The following is a 15314-nucleotide window of genomic DNA, read 5'->3' as shown; positions in this document are numbered from 1 at the left end:
AAGACAATAGCAGAGCCAGGACTAGCACTTAAGTCTCCTGAGTTCCATCTAGTGCTCTACCCACTAGGCCACAATGCATCTGAAGTAAGGGGTCATAGTCAACACATTCCTGTAGCGGTTATTTTGGGTTCTTCCAATACCATTGTAACTGAAGTTACACATTTTGACCTGTGGTCTGTGCTGGTACAGGGGCATCCTTATTAAAAAGAGTTTCTCACAGCAGGTTGCATCTGAGTTCTTGTTAGGCCTGAACACAAGTTAACTGGACCATGTCTCCGATGTCCCCATGGGAAAGTTTAAAAGCCACTGAAGGCCTTGCAGTGCACTGACATACTGGGATTTTCAGAAAGCCTTTGACAAGGTCCCTCAGCAAAGGCTCTTAAGCAAAGTAAGCTGTACTGGGATCAGAGGAATGGTCCTCTCATGGATCAGTAACTGGCTGAACCATAGAAAACAAAGCGTAGGAATACTGCGTGCAGATGTGGTCTCCCCATCTCAAAAACGATATCTTGGAATTGGAAAAGGTTCAGAAAAGGGCAACAAAAATGATTGGGGTGTGGAACAGCTTGCATAGGAGGAGAGATTAATAAGACTGGGACTTTTCATCTTAGAAAAGACAACTACAGGGGATATGATAGAGGTCTACAAAATCATGATTTGTGTGGAGACAGTAAATAAGGAAGTGTTATTTACTCCTTCTCAGAACAGAAGAACTAGGGGTCACCACATGCAATGAATAGGCAGCAGGTCGAAAAGAAACAAAAGGAAGTATTTCTTCACACAATGCACAGTCAACTCCTTGCCAAAGAATGTTGGGAAGGCCAAGACTATAAGAGGATTCAAAAAAGAACTAGATCATTTCATGAAAGATAGGTCCATCAATGGCTATTAGCCAAGATGGGCAGGGATGCCCCACCATGCTCTGAGGGTCTCTAGGTTCTGTTTACCAGAAATTGGAAATGGATGACAGGGGATGGATCACTTGATGATTCCCTATTCTGGTCATTCCCTCTGAAACACCTGGCCTTGGCCACTGTTGGAAGACCGGATACTGGGCTAGATGGACCTTTGGTCTGACCCAGCGTGGCCATTCTTATGTTACAGCTGTTCAGCCTCCTTGATACCTATGATGTCATAATCCTGCTCAGTTCTCCAGTCTTCCATGGAGTCTGGATGGAAAGACAGGGTAGATGTCAACTAGTGAGCTGGGCCTGTGAGAGCAACCGGTGTTCAGGCAGAGAGGGGCTCCTGGGAGAGCAGAGTCAGGGCTCCGTTAAAGAGCCAGAGACAAGGGCCTGGCCTGAGTGTAACCCACCAAACTTTGATTACACCCATACCCGTAATAATTCCATTGTATTGCAGGGACAGGGAGCAGGTTCAGTCTGTTCTGACAGCGGAACTCCCACCTGTGGAGACCACTACAAATATGCAAATTGGGACAGTTGGGGATGCCAGTAGCCTGAGGTGCTCCGATGTGGAGGAAAGACACCACAGTGTAGTAAAGCTGCTCAGACTAAACAAAAAAAAATCCTTCTGTTGATAAGACAACAATCTGTGGGTTAACTAAGACGCCTCATAAATCGAAACATGCTCTTATCATTACAGCAATACAGCACATACCAGTCAAAGAAAAACAACAGTCTCTAACATACAGATTTCTTCAGTACTGAAAGGTACACGGGCCGCTAATCCTATGCATTGAAAGCATGTGCTGCTTATTTGGCATTTATGTCCTTAGGCCCTCCTGAGCTGACCAAGCAGCAAGCACTCTGTTCTTTGAATAGGCTGGGATCCTTCTCCTGGCAGTTATCTGCTTGCTGCAGGTAGCCAAAGCAGGCCTGCGAACATCAGCCCTCGGGGAAGAGATTTTCAGCGCCCTTCCAATATGGCTGTCTCTCTCTGGGGCTGGCTGAACTGGAGGTTCAAATCAAGTCTCTGGAGTACATCCACAGCAGGGATCGGTCATCAGTGCTATGTTTAGATGGAGTTGAGGCATCAGCCTTTTATAATCTCTTGCCAAAAGATTAGGCACATTGTTCATTTTTACAGTTCTTGGTAATAGCAGCACATTAGATACAAAAATTACCATTAGCAATAACAACAAATTCATTGCGAGTGTCCATTTACAATCATTTTTGCTATGCCACACCTTTGGCTCAATACCATTGGGGTTTGAGGAACCCCAACTGACCAAACCCAAAGATCTGTCCTGGATTCCCCCTTTCTCCCCACACCTCTTGCCTGCCCTCTCCCTGGCTGGCTGGGAGGCCAGGGACCCGGAAAGCTTGTGGCTTTGGGCGGGAGCTGGGAGGGTTTGTTCAGCTTCCCCCAGCGGAGGGAAATAACTGGCCAGAGCCGGCTTAGTGCCAGGGGTGCCGGGAACCCTGGGATCACGAGGGAGAGCCCTGGCATTTCGAGCACTAGCCGGTGGTCAGGGCAGTAAGGAACAACCAATGACTGGAGCCACGAGCTCTGTCTGTGGCCCTGTCTCTCGCTGTGGATGTGCCCCGTCAGCCCAACAGGGCCTGGTCAGAACAGGGGCCCTTCCATGGGGCTGTGTCCAGGCAAGCGCAGGACGGCTTGGGGCTGGGGGGGTTGGGGAGGGTCCTCCTACCATCCTGTTCCTCCAGGAGAAGCTGTGCTGCGTCGCCATGGCCACCCAGACGACCGGGACCAGAAGGACGCAGGTGTACAACACCCAGGAGCTGTCCCAGCAGGCACAGAACCAGCTCTGCATGATCCCCACTCCCGCGTCAAACATGCTGGGAAGGACGGTCTGGACGTGCGCTGGGGGTGGAGACGCTACACTCCCTGCTGCTGCTGTGGCTGGATCTCTCCTGAGGGGCTGTTTGGTCCAGGGACGCATCATAAAGGGCCAGGACCAGGCGGGTCCTGACATCACAAAGGGACTGCAGGCATCAGAGGTGGGCAAGACCCTGGCTCCCTGCAGCCCCTCCCCAGCACCCCATGAAGGTACTTAGAGACTGTGACTGAGTCACCTCGTAACCTTCTCTTCATTAAGCAAAAGAGATTGAGCTCCTGAGTCTCTCACTAGGCGGCAGGGTTTCTAACCTTTGAATCAGTCTTGAGGCTTTTTTCTGACTTCTCTTTCATTGATAACATCCTTCTGAAGGGCATTCACCAGCATAAGCCCTTGGAGAATGGCATTAAATTGGAGTAACACCACAGTGAATCAGGCAAGCGCTGTGAGGCTCTGGATGGGACTGGTCCCCAGACCGCGTGTCAGTCCGTCAACATCCACCGGCCAATGTCAGAAGATAAGATACTGAGCTAGATGGACCTTTGGTCTGACCCAATATGGCCATTCTTATGTGCCACCATCTGCCACCCTGGCACTGTTCAATTTAGAGACAGGGAGAGGAGAATTTTCAGAAGAAAATCTGATTAAGCAATTCTCTGCTCAGTATGACTAAGGATATCTCCATTTACTGTACACATTCACACAACATTGCCCATGCTTGCATTTTATCAGGAGATTGGCGACATTTGATGCAAAGCCTCAGCTGCTGGAGTAACGTGATTATATGAGACTCTCAGCTTCCATGACAACAATAAGTAAGTTTCTGGCATTCATGGTTGTTCAGAAAAGAAAAAATGTGACCCAAGTGCATCCTAAAGATTGAAAACCCAGAAGGTGAATAAACAGAATTCAAATTTTTTTTAAATCATGGTTTTGGAACCAATCTCTTGATTTTTATGGTACCTGACTCAAGATTTTTGCACTCTGGAGGGTCATAATACTGAAATTATATAGTACAAACTGTTCTGTTTGCAACACATTTGTGACCTCTTGATTTGATTATATATATAAAATTGCCAATACCAATCTCCTAGAGCTGGAAGGGACCTTGAAAGGTCATCAAGTCCAGCCCCCTGCCTTCACTAGCAGGACCAATTTTTGCCCCAGCTCCCTAAGTGGCCTCCTTAAGGATTGAACTCACAGCCTTGGGTTTAGCAGGCCAATGCTCAAACCACTGAGCTATCCCTCCCCCCTGGGAAGAGGTGGATGAAGCTTTCTTCCAGCAACTATGTTGCTAGATCACAGGCCCTGGTTCTCATGGGTGACTTTAATCACCCCGATATCTGCTGGGAGAGCAATACAGCAGTGCACAGACAATCCAGGAAGTTTCTGGAAAGTGTAGGGGACAATTTCCTGGTGCAAGTGCTGGAGGAACCAACTAGGGGAAAAGCTCTTCTTGACCTGCTGCTCACAAACAGGGAAGAAATAGTAGAGGAAGCAATAGTGGCTGGGAACCTGGGAGGCAGTGACCATGAGATGGTCGAGTTCGGGATCCTGACACAAGGAAGAAAGGAGAGCAGTAGAACAGAGACCCTGGACTTCAGAAAAGCAGACTTCGACTCCCTCAGGGAACTGATGGGCAAGGTCCCCTGGGAGAATAACATGACGGGGAAAGGAGTCGAGGAAAGCTGGCTGTATTTTAAAGAAACCTTATTGAGGTTGCAGGAACAAACCATCCCGATGTGTAGGAAGAAAAGTAAATATGGCAGGCGACCAGCTTGGCTCAACAGTGAAATCCTTGCTCATCTTAAACACAAAAAAGCAGCTTGCAAGTAGTGGAAGATTGGACAAATGACCAGGGAGGAGTATAAAAGTATTGCTCAGGCATGCAGGAGTGAAATCAGGAAGGCCAAATCACACTTGGAGTTGCAGTTAGCCGGAGATGTTAGGAGTAACAAGAAGGGTTTCTTCAGGTATGTTAGCAACAAGAAGCAAGTCAAGGAAAGTGTGGGCCCCTTGCTGAATGAGGGAGGGAACCTAGTGACAGAGGATGTGGAGAAAGCTAGTGTACTCAATGCTTTTTTTGCCTCTGTCTTCACAGACAAGGTCAGCTCCCAGACAGCTGCACTCTGCAGCACGGTATGGGGAGGAGGTGACCAGCTCTCTGTGGAGAAAGAAGTAGTTCGGGACTATTTAGAAAAGCTGGACGAGCACAAGTCCATGGGGCCGGATGCGCTGCATCCGAGGGTGCTAAAGGAGTTGGCCGATGAGATTGCAGAGCCATTGGCCATTATCTTTGAAAAATCATGGCGGTCGGGGGAGGTCCCGGATGACTGGAAAAAAGCTAATGTAGTGCCCATCTTTAAAAAAGGGAAGAAGGAGGATCCAGGGAACTACAGGCCAGTCAGTCTCACCTCAGTCCCTGGAAAAATCGTGGAGCAGGTCCTCAAGGAATCAATTCTGAACCACTTAAAGGAGGGGAAAGTGATCAGGAACAGTCAGCATGGATTCACCAAGGGCAAGTCATGCCTGACTAACCTAATTGCCTTCTATGATGAGATAACCGGCTCTGTGGATGAGGGGAAAGCAGTGGATGTGCTATTTCTGGACTTTAGCAAAGCTTTTGATACAGTCTCCCACAGTATTCTTGCCAGCAAGTTAAAGAAGTCTGGGCTGGATGAATGGACGGTAAGGTGGATAGAAAACTGGCTAGATGGTCGGGCTCAACGGGTAGTGATCAATGGTTCCATGTCTAGTTGGCAGCCGGTATCAAGTGGAGTGCCCCAAGGGTCGGTGCTGGGGCCGGTTTTATTCAATATCTTCATTAACGATCTGGAGGATGGTGTGGACTGCATCCTCAGCAAGTTTGCAGATGACACTAAACTGGGAGGAGTGGTTGATACGCTGGAGGGTAGGGACAGGATACAGAGGGACCTAGACAAATTAGAGGATTGGGCCAAAAGAAATATGATGAGGTTCAACAAGGACAAGTGCAGAGTCCTGCACTTAGGACGGAAGAATCCCAAGTACTGCTACAGACTAGGGACCGAATGGCTGGGCAGCAGTTCTGCAGAAAAGGACCTAGGGGTTACGGTGGACGAAAAGCTGAATATGAGTCAACAGTGTGCCCTTGTTGCCAAGAAGGCTAACGGCATATTGGACTGTATAAGTGTGGATTGCCACGGACTCGCAGGGGCGAAAGAAAAATGCAGGCCTGTTATTTACCAGGCTGCACGTGGCAACAGACTATATTGGTAAGGGATGCAAGGAGAGTGTGGGTCACGATGCAAACTGCAGACACACACACACACACACTAAACTTAATCAATTTAAAAGTTTTATTGGGGATAATTACAAGGGGTAAGGGAGCAGCGTATGATTAGCTAATAGAGTTAATGAAACTTAAAACACACAATGACTAAAATATCTACTAACAATATTTATAAACAAAGATGCAGCATTTAGTAATAACTGATACTTACAAATACAAACCAACGCATAACGACCGGCAAACGTAGAAGCTCTATTTGAAACACGTGAGCTGAGAGAGAGGCTTCGAGGTGATCAGGCTCGGTTACAGGTATACACAGGACACACGGGTATACACAGGATACACGGGTATACACAGAATACACGGGTATACACAGGATTCGTTTTCTTTCTCCTCTCCCTGCCTGCACATGGCAGGCAGGCCATAAAGTACCCACTATGACATCATAGAAGTGTCATAGGGGACGGGGCCCAAAACCTGTTTGTGTTCGTTTCTGATTGGCACAAGCAAAGTTTACACCATGTAGGGGAGCAGGTGCCTTAAAGTCTGGCTTCGCCCCCAAAAGGTGAGGAAATGCATATTGGTTTAGAATGCGTTCAACACTGAATGACAAAAGAAGAGGCCAGGGCAATATCGGTATGGGCAAGTTTTACAGGATGCAGACAGGAACTCATCTCAACAATAAGTAGGGGCATTTCCAGCAGATCAAGGGATGTGATCATTCCCCTCTACTCAGCACTGGTGAGGCCTCATTTGGAGTACTGTGTCCAGTTTTGGGCCCCACACTACAAGAAGGATGTGGATAAATTGGAGAGAGTGCAGCGGAGGGCAACAAAAATGATTAGGGGCCTGGAGCACATGACTTATGAGGAGAGGCTGAGATTATGGGATTGTTTAGTCTGCAGAAGAGAAGAATGAGGGGGGATTTGATAGCTGCTTTCAACTACCTGAAAGGGGGTTCCAAAGAGGATGGATCTAGACTGTTCTCAGTGGTAGAAGATGACAGAACAAGGAGTAATGGTCTCAAGTTGCAGAGGGGGAGGTTTAGGTTGGACATTAGGAAAAACTGTTTCACTAGGAGGGTGGTGAAGCACTGGAATGGGTTCCCTAGGGAGGTGGTGGAATCTCCTTCCTTAGAGGTTTTTAAGGTCAGGCTTGACAAAGCCCTGGCTGGGATGATTTAGTTGGGTTTGGTCCTGCTTTGAGCAGGGGGTTGGACTAGATGACCTCCTGAGGTCCCGTCCAACCCTGTGATTCTATGATTCTATGACTCAAAGTAAGAAAAATGCTGCTGGAGAACATAGGAGAGATTCAGTGAAAGATATTGACATGGTCTATTTTGACCTGTGATGGTGACAATTTGATTTTTAACAGCTATAAAGCTTTCGCGTTTGGAACCTCAATGTCTGCCATTCAATAACTGTCTGAACCCCCCATTGTCTGACCCCCACCCCTATAATTCCCTGCAAGTGTGAACATTTAAATAGATAAAAATGGGGGGAAATGCTCTAAAATAAACATCAATATTATTCATCAAAATTATATAAAAAAATCGAATTCTCTCCTGCTTTCTGGGGAAAAAATCAGGGTCTTTAGTATGAGCAGAAGCAGTTGTGTGCAGCAGTTGTGTGGGTGTTTGAATGAGTGCTGATCCAGCCAGAGAAGATCTGATGTAGAGTGGGATTTCTTGGGCACACAGAGAAAATCCCCATCGCCCTGGGGTGTGGAATATTTTTCCTGCTAATGTGTCACTTCTATCGCCTTTCCTTCCTGGCAGAGCTGGGGGAGTGGTGGATAAGTGTTAGCCAAATATGTTGTTGGAAAACAATAGCGGATAAGTTATTTAACGACCACATTTGCAAATTATTCAGCGAGCTCGGTAAGCTGGTGGATAATAGAGAGAAAAAATTCTGGAGTTAATGATCCAAAAAGATCAGAAGCCATGCTGAAGGAATGAGCTGAGGAGCATTGTCCGGCCAGCATGTCTGTGGGTTTGTCCACATCAGAAATGGAGCTGTATTTAACAGCCATTGGCCAGGTACTGCTGGTCTGACCAGAGCCAGCCCCTGCATAGATAGAATCTCCTTCTGGAAGAGGCCAATCCCAGCGTCCGCACCGGGTGTGGAATTTGGTTTACTTTGTAGTGTACTCGTTCTGAACACCCAGGGGCAGGTTTTTTAAGGTATTTAGGTGCTAACGCTGATTTCAATGGGAGTTAGGCACCTAAATACCTTTCAAAACCTAACCATGGTCTATGGATAGCACTTTTCATCCCCAGGTCTCAAAGTGCTTTACAAAGGGGGACCAGGGCCATCCGCCCCCTTTTAACAACAGGGAGACTAAGAGGCAAGGGGTAAAAATGTCAAGAATAAGTGCCCTCCCCCGGAGGGGGGCCTAAATCCCATTGGCACAGAGCTTGGGCGCCTAAATCAGTTAGGTGCTTTTGAAAATGTTCCCCTGGGAGTTTAGGTGACTGGGCCAAGACAACACAGCACGTCAGTAGCAGAGCCTAGACCCAGGTCGCTTGAGGGCACATGTCTGCGGCTGCCCAGCCTGCCTTGTGTAGCGTGTGTGTGTCTGTGAGAGAGAGACAGGCAGCCAGGGCCTGCAGGTCCCCCTTCCTGGGGACCCCACAAGTCTGCCTGACACAACCCGCCAGGCGCTGGCAGGACACTGTGCTCTGGGCACAGCCGGCAATGGAAAGCTCAGCACAGCATTTCTCGGCAGTGGCAGGGGACTGTGCCCCCTTCCTGACCGTCAGTGTGGGGGCTGGTTGCTAGCGCCCAGCACTAAAAGGGGAGGGGTCGATGGGAAATCAGGAGCCTGAGACTGACAGTCCCCAGGGGCAATGGGGAGAGGCCAATGCTCCAGGTCAGCCTGATTGACAGGGCGGGCAGCTAATCAGGGAGTCGGGAGGGCAGGGGGGTCCCATGTGAGCTGGAATTGCCTGGGTCAGAGGAGTGGGGCCGAGCTAAGGAGAGAGCAGGGGCCCAGGCTGAGCCGCTGGGAGCAGAGCTGCAGCCCCAGAGCCAGGGGGGCCAGGGAAGCAGCCCAGGGAGCAGCAGCAGCAGCCGTGCTGAGGCAGAGTGGAGCTGGGGCCGGAGCCGGAGCTGGAGCTGGGGCTGGAGCCAGGGCCAGGGCTGGGGCCGGAGCCGGGGCTGGAGCCGGGGCTGGGGGCGGAGCCGGAGCCGGAGCTGGAGCCAGGGCTGGAGCTAGGGCCAGGGCTGGGGCCGGAGCTGGAGCCGGGGCTGGAGCCAGGGCCAGGGCTGGAGCCGGAGCTGGAGCCGGAGCTGGAGCCGGGGCTGGAGCCAGGGCCAGGGCTGGAGCCGGGGCTGGAGCCAGGGCCAGGGCTGGAGCCGGAGCTGGAGCCGGGGCTGGAGCCAGGGCTGGAGCTAGGGCCAGGGCTGGGGCAGGAGCCGGAGCTGGAGCCAGGGCTGGAGCTAGGGCCAGGGCTGGGGCCGGAGCTGCGGCTGGAGCTGGAGCCGGGGCTGGAGTTGGGGCCGGAGCCGGAGCCAGGGCCGGAGCTGGAGCTGGAGCCGTCCGGAGCCGGGTGTGGTGAGCAGCTGGGGAGAGCGAGGGGGGCCGTGGGCCCAACACAGGGAGACGCCCCAGCCAAGGGGCCCTGCAGGCCAGACTGGGGGGGATTGTAACCCTGACAGGGCGGGGGGACCCTGGGGGAAGGGTCCTGCCACCCAGAGCCTGAGAGCGTGTGGCCACCCCCAGAGCAAGTGTCCGACCCGCAGCATCCCTGCAGCACAGCCAGGGCCTGGGCAGGGGCCTGGGACCTACATGGAGCAGGCTGGGAAGTGCCCTGACATCCCAGAGACACTGGTGGTGATGGTCCCTGCCACAGAGCAGCGGGACGTGTTTTCCTTTAACCTTTCCCATTTTTCCTTCTTTTTTTAAATTAATTGTTAATTAAATAACGTGTATTTGCTTTAAATTGTATGATGTGATCAGTGGATCAGGGAGGTGCCCAGTGCAGAGAGGGCACCCCGGAGTGGGGACACCCTCGCCCCTGTCCCCGGTGACCACTGCAGGGTTGGGGGGTCGAGCCCCCCAGGAATCCTGGGCCCAGCCTTGTGGGGGTCATGAGGACTCTGCCAGACAGCAGAGTGGCAGGGGAGTCCTCGAGGGCAGGGAGGCCTCTGGGTAAAGGGAGTGGGAGCGAGGACTCAGATCCTTTCGCTAGCCCATTTCACCAGGGTCGTGCAGAAGCCAGGAAAGTTCCCCACAATAGCGGGACCATCCCCCGCTTACATCAAGTTTAGGTCACAATCGTCCACTTTTTCTGGGTACTAGACCTGCATGTGGGGGCATCATTTAACCAAGGCTCTTTTTAATGTACATTCAGGCCCCCGGGGGGGGGGGCAGAGCCTTGGGGAGAAGGGGCAGGGTGGAGGCACAGCCTTGGGGAGAAGGGATGAGGGGAGGGCAGGGGCTCAGGGAGCAGGGGCGGGCTGGGGGCAGCAGATTGGGGAGAAGGGCCTGAGAGATAAGGAGTTATGTGGGGGCAGGGCTGTTGGTGTCATTAGGCATGACTCTAGGTAACTCAGGAGGGTGGAAAACCACAGTGTCAATGAAGCCTTTCTGTAGTAGGCCTGAATGAACTAAAGTCACTCCATGTCTGACCAAAGCGCTTCCATGTTTGAACTTTAATCGACCTAACAGGCCAGCAACAGAGAATGGTTATCAGTTGCAACACCTGCACCAGAAGGTAATAATGAGGCCTGCAATAATGAGGCCTGCTTGCTCCTGGCTAAGGGGCAAAATAACAGATCAAAGCAAGTAAGACAAGATAACAGTTCACAGAAGAGTTACTAATGAGCTAGATTGGTTTTGCCAAGTATGACTTAACTGCTTAATGTAATTGCTACTGCAAAGTGTATTTGCTGCATGGGAATGAAAGCTGGGGAGAGAGGGGAAGTGGGGGGGGGGGATAGAAGAGGCTTAGTTAAAGTTATGTATAAAAAAGAGAAAAGCTGCTTGTAGCTGGGTGCTTGATTTGAGACGTGTCTGTCTCCTGGCACCGCTTTGAGATCTCAAATAAACTTTGTCTGCTTCTCCACCTTGGTGTGTTTATTGGAGCGAAGCACACCGGGCAACGAACCGCTGTTGCTGCCTCGGGCACTCTGTGCTGGCAACATGTCTACCGACAGTGGCCAACGCCAGGTGCCCCAGAGGGAATGAACAGAACAGGGAATCACCAAGTGATCTCTCTCCTGCCATCCATCTCCACCCTCTGACAAACAGAGGCCAGGGACACCGTTCCTTACCCATCCTGGCGAATAGCCATTCATTGGTTGCTCCTTACTGCCCTGACCACCAGCTAGTGCTAGACAAGCATCCGACGAAGTGGGTATTCACCCACGAAAGCTCATGCTCCCAAACGCCTGTTAGTCTATCAGGTGCCACAAGACTCTTTGCTGCTTTTACAGATCCAGACTAACATGGCTCCCCCTCTGACAGTTAGTGCTAGAAATGCCAGGGCTCTCCCTCGTGGTTCCCTGGCACCGAGCCGGCTCTGGCCAGTGCTCGGGGAAGCTGACCAACAAACCCTGCCAGCTCCCCCCCAAAGCCACAAGCTTTCCTGGGTCCCTGGCCTCCCAGCCGGCCAGGGGGAGGGCAGGCAAGGTGGGGGTAGGGGACGAAAGGGGGAAGCTACAGCAGATCTGTGGACAGCCGCTGGGAATCCTGCCTCGGGAGGGCAGAGTCCTGCCTCCATCCCACATCAGTTGGGGAGCTGGGCTCGGAGGTGGGAACCAGGGGAGACAGGGAGAGAAGAGGAAGCCAGAGCACATTGCAAAGCCCAAGGGCCTAGTTCCCATTCGACCCAGAACACCGGGGGCAGAAATCACCCCCCGCAAGGGTCAGACCCAGGGCCCACAGCCAGCAAAGGAGGAACCTGCTCCCCCCCCCCCCCGGGTTACTCTGCGGCTGATGCCGTTTCGGCTCCGGGCAGGGTGCCCAGCCAGCTACAGAGTCTGTGTTGGTCACCCAGCTCCGCAAAACAACGGGGCCTTGAACGGCCTCAGCCAGCCCCAGTCCCAAAACTAACGTCCCAGCACACGGCCCTGCTTGGGCTTCCTGGTGCCGGGGTCCCCAGAGCCCCGGGGGCGACGCGGCAGCTCCTACAGCCTCGGTTTCTTGAGCAGTCTGTAATCCGCAGCTCAGCTGGTGCCAGAACAGGGGAGCCTGGATTCAAGGGGCTGAGAGAGTGCCAGGGGCAGCCTGGTGCCCAGGCAACAGAAAGGGGAGCCCGGGGCAGTCCCTCCAGCCTGTGTTCCCTGGCGAATGGCCATGGGCTGGGCGAACCAGGGACCCCTTGGCATGTGGCTGCCCCCGGCCGTACCCACAGCATCCAGACGGGTCTGTCCTAGCCTGCGCTGCCGCTGTGCAGGAAACCACGCTTACAGCTCTGGGTTTAGCGCGCTAGCTGGAGGGGATGTAGCGTGAATCGGTCTGTCCGAGCTGGGAATCACCCTGCCAGCTCCAGGGGCAGATGGGGCCCATGCGTGTGGGTCTGGGGGCAGCAGAACGCCCCAGACGCTCAGGGTGAGCTGGCTCCAGTGGGGCGCGGCTGCGGAGGCTGTGGGGACAGCCTGGCCTTTCTCCCAGGGCCCTGCTGTGACTCTGGTGTGGCGATGCCCCGATGTCGGGTGGGGGGGGACCCGGGATTGTCCCAATGACACTCGGGTGGGGAGCCCGGGGCATGGCGAAGGAGCCTGGAGTTCTCCTGCTGCTGGTGGCAGAGGGACGCGTGGGCACCCCTGGCACCGGGCTGGGCTGGGCGGGAGGCTGGCACTGCCCGGCCTCAGTCTGGGTACCTCGTAACTCTGCCGCTTCCTTGGCTCCCGCAGGCTCTGCTGGTCAGCTGGCTCCGGCGGAGGGGGACGGAGGCCGAGGGAGAAGGTAAGGCCCTGCCTCACGCTCCCCGACAGCTCCCGGGCTCAGAATCTCAGGGCCTCTCCCAAGCCCTCCAGCCTGGCCCAGGGGTCCCACACGAGGCCCCCCAGGCTTGGCCTGCCCCTGGGGATGGGAGCAGGAGCCAAGGCGCGGCCTGGGGCTGGGATAAGCTGACACGGTGCTAACGAACCGTCGTCTGGGGCCTTTGCCGCGATGGAGGCAAACGCCCGATTGTCCGTCCCCTCTGGCAGGTTGTCCCCATGTCCTCCGGGGCTTTGTGCAGGCTAACGGTGAGCATCGCCGGGGGGGGGGACGGGGGGAGAGCTACCGGCCCTTCCCAGGAGCCTGCAGAACAGGGCAGCTTTGCCAGCAGGAGGCACTGCCCACTGCCCAGCAGATCTTGTCTTCATGTCACCCCGTCTGCTCTGTCTTGGCTAGGGGTGTAGCCCCTGGCACTCCATTGCTGTGCATCGTACCAGGGCTTGCAAGGCCAAGGCTGCTAGGTGCTGCCAGCCCCTGGCATTTGCTGGAGAGTTTTCCTGGGATCCCGCACACTGGCGAGACCCATTTCTGCCGGATGGGGCACCGGCTGGGTTCTTTGCACCAGGACGATGTGCCGTCTGGGTTTCTGGTACTGGGACAGCGCACCGGCCGGGTTCACAGCCCTGGCACGATGCCCTGGCCGGGTTCACGGCGCTGGCAGCGTTTGAGAGGGGGCCCGGCGTGGTGCTGGCAGAGTGTTTCATCAGGCCCCCGGCTCTCACAAGCTCAGCATGCCAGGTCCTGGAGCAGCAGCGCAGAGCGGCCTGGGGCCAGGGCACTGGCATGAGGGGGCCGGGGGGCCCTGCCCTCTGACTTGTGGCTGGCTGTAAGGGCGAGCAACGGGAGGCAGGGGGTGCAGAGAAGAAGGGTCTTGGAGGGAAGCAGTGGCGGAGGAGCAGAGCTTGGTGTGGGGGCGAGGCCTCGGGGGGAATGGGTCACAGGAGGGCAGGCATGGGGCAGGGCCTCGGGGCTAGGAGCAGTGCAGGAGTGGGGAGTCGAGGTTGGGACGGTGTGACTGAGCGATTCTGGCGGGACCCAACTGAGAGTGCCAAATCAGGACCAATTGCTTAAACAGGGCAGTCACAGCCCTAGGCTGGGGTTTTTCCACCTCTAAGGCAAACCAAACCAGCCAGACAAAAAGGACTTTGGTCTCACCCCACTGGCTAACCACAAGTCACACAAGCAATTTCCTTAGACACTCCAGTCTCCCAGTATCACCACCAGTGCACTTCGTCCTGGGGATGACATGGTTATGAAAACCAACACCCCAATAAAAGAAAAAGGTTCTCTCAATCCCAAAGGACCAAGCCCCAGACCCAGGTCAATATACACATCAGATCTTACCCCCAAATCACGCTGTTGCCAATCCTTTAGAATCTAAAATCTAAAGGTTTATTTACAAAGGGAAAAAGGTAGAGATGAGAGGTAGAATTGGTTAAATGGAATCAATTACATACAGTAATGGCAAAGTTCTTAGTTCAGGCTTGCAGCAGTGATGGAGTAAACTGCAGTTTCAAATTGAGTCTCTGGAATACATCCCCCGCTGGGATGGGTCGTTCAGTCCCTTGTGTAAAGCTTCAGTTTGTAGCAAAGTCCCTCCAGAGGTCAGAAGCAGGATTGAAGACAAGATGGAGATGAGGCATTAGCCTTATATAGACTTTTCCAGGTGTAAGAATCCCTTTGTCTTCACTGTGGAAGATTACAGCAAAATAATATGGAGTTTGCAGTCACAAGGACAAGTCTCTGCATACTTTGCTGAGTCACAAGGCGTGTCTGCCTTCTCTCCATGGGTCAATTGTGTAGCTGATGGCCCTTTAATGGGCCATCAAGCCAGCTAGGCAGGGCTAACATCAGCTTGTCTGGGATCTTTCCCAGAAGCAGAGCATAATACAAAATACAGACAGTACAGAGCCAATACTTATAACTTCAACTACAAAATGATACACAGACATACAGACAGCATAATCATAACCAGCAACCCAGAACCTGGTCTTAGGACACCTTATATGACCCCCTTTACTTAAGATTTGGTGCCACTGCAGGACCTTGGTTTGCAACCCATGTTCTATATGGTCCCAATTTATATCAATAACGTCACAGACGGTACGGGGTGGGCGAGGTCACAGTTCGGGGCCCGTGGCCCCCGCTACGTTCCGGCCCCGTCTCCCCTCAGAAGCCCTCTCTGCTGTTCTGTTCTAGGTGCAAAGCAGCAGCCGCGTGACCAGCTGTGCCGGGACCCCCCAAGCCGTGCTTGCCGAGCCCCCAGGCACCGCGCCCTTCCGCCAGTGCTGGGTGACGATGCAGACGGCCCCATGTGCAATGAGGGGACCCAGC

At 53.3% G+C, this 15314-nt stretch overlaps 1 long non-coding RNA gene across 1 annotated transcript; it reads left to right on the top strand.

Moving 5' to 3' along the window:
* Positions 1 to 2913: 2913 nt before the first annotated feature.
* Positions 2914 to 15243, top strand: LOC123365934. Its single transcript, XR_006577835.1, has 3 exons — positions 2914 to 2973; positions 3494 to 3576; positions 15180 to 15243. It is a non-coding gene; the product is annotated as an uncharacterized LOC123365934 (long non-coding RNA).
* The last annotated feature ends 71 nt before the right edge of the window (positions 15244 to 15314 follow it).

Source organism: Mauremys mutica, chromosome 3, assembly GCF_020497125.1.
Source record: "Mauremys mutica isolate MM-2020 ecotype Southern chromosome 3, ASM2049712v1, whole genome shotgun sequence".
Classification (NCBI taxonomy): domain Eukaryota; kingdom Metazoa; phylum Chordata; order Testudines; family Geoemydidae; genus Mauremys; species Mauremys mutica.
The sequence above is the reverse complement of the archived record's forward strand: the minus strand, read 5'-3'. Positions and strand labels throughout refer to the sequence as shown.